The sequence below is a fragment of the Geospiza fortis genome, unplaced genomic scaffold (genome assembly GCF_000277835.1).
Source record: "Geospiza fortis unplaced genomic scaffold, GeoFor_1.0 scaffold16, whole genome shotgun sequence".
NCBI classification, from domain to species: Eukaryota; Metazoa; Chordata; class Aves; order Passeriformes; family Thraupidae; genus Geospiza; species Geospiza fortis.
The window spans coordinates 12,577,838-12,579,486 of record NW_005054302.1 but is presented as its reverse complement, the minus strand read 5'-3'; positions in this window follow the sequence as shown (position 1 = coordinate 12,579,486).

Genomic DNA, 1,649 nt, shown 5'->3' with positions numbered 1-1,649 from the left:
GAAAGACAAACAAAAAATAGAGATAAGGAGGATAAGTAACACTGTGTGGACCTCAGTTCATCTGGTGAAGGGTTTCCAGACTGGGATTTTTGTCAGTGTTCTCAACTGCAAGAAAATTAAAAAAAAAAAAAACCAAAACAGTCCTTTCTGTTTGTGTATATATGCATACACAGAATATATTCCTTATATATAGATATAAAAGAAATGTCAGGGCATGTTACAAAGCAGCTGAAATTTTGCATTTTTCTCAAATCTTCCCATTTTACAGCATCTTTATGAATACATTTCAAAATAAGAAAAATCCCTATGTAAATCAGAAATACCAGGAAGCTTTAGTTTTCTCACATTTTTGAACACTTTTATCCTGGTTTTAGCACTCTTGTCAAAGAAAGAAAGAAAAATAACAACAAACAAGCAAACAAACAAACAAAAAACTCCAAAATAACCCCCCCCCCCAAAAAAAAAAAAACAAAAAAACCCCAACAACCCTACTCATTCTGGAAGTTATCTTAGCAGCAAGACATCTGCCTTCTCAACTGGTAATCAGACTCCCAGCTATGATTTTTTAAACTGGTAGAGTCCGAATTTTTTTTTTTTGTGGAAGTTGGATTGCAGGGAAGGGTGTAAACAAATTAGAGGGTATACATGAGCTTTGACATACATGATCGTTTATGGGTTCAAGACAGCACACAAATTAACTTTGAGGAAAGGAACTGTACATGGAGACCTGTGGTTGAACTCTTAAGCCAGAGATTTTGTGGTAATTAACATTGCTTCTCTCTAGCAACAGTGCTGCAAAACTCAATCCAACACCTATAGAAGGAGAAAGTAATTCTATTTTAAAACATACATCAACACACTGACACCCACCTTCTTACAAGTGCCATGCTCTGTTAAATTATTCTACTTCCCTATACCCACATATATCAAGTGCTTTAGCCAAGTTTTCTTGCAGCAACAAGAAGTGGATGCCAGCTACTCAGCCCCCACCACCTCCTCATCCCTAGGTTAGCCTTCAGGGGCTGCTTTTGGAGGAGTCTTGTACTGCTTCATATCTGTCCCACTTCAATGAAGCATTAGGTTTTGCTTATTAAAGCATCTGTCTTTTTACCTGGAAGCTGCTGAAAAGGGTTTGTCCTTACCATCACCTCTTATTGGCATTTAGGGGTTCCCATGTATGAAAAGCTGGACATAACCTGGCAATGTGTCCTCATAGTGCAGAAAGCCAACCATGTCCTGGGCTGTATGGCCAGCAGGGCAAGGGAAAGGATTCTGTCTCTCCACTCTGCTGTTGAGAGACTCCACCTGGATCACTGTGTCCAGTTCTGGAGTCCTCAACACAAGGATGATGTCTTGAAGTGAGCCCAGAGGAGGCCATAAAAATGACTGGGGCCTGGAGCACCTCCTATGAAGACAGGCTGAGACAGCTGGCGTTGTTTGACCTGGGGAAGGGAAGACTGTCATCCTTTCAATGTTACAGCTTAAAAATCAGTCCCCAAAAATCAGGAAAATCACCCTATTTCTACTTTCTATGTGGAAAATAGATGCATTCTGTGAAAAGACCATTTCATTGCTTTTCTTTTATCATCCCACTGCTGAGTTTTATGTATTTGATTTGGCCTTCTAGTCTATTTGTTGTAATTGATTTT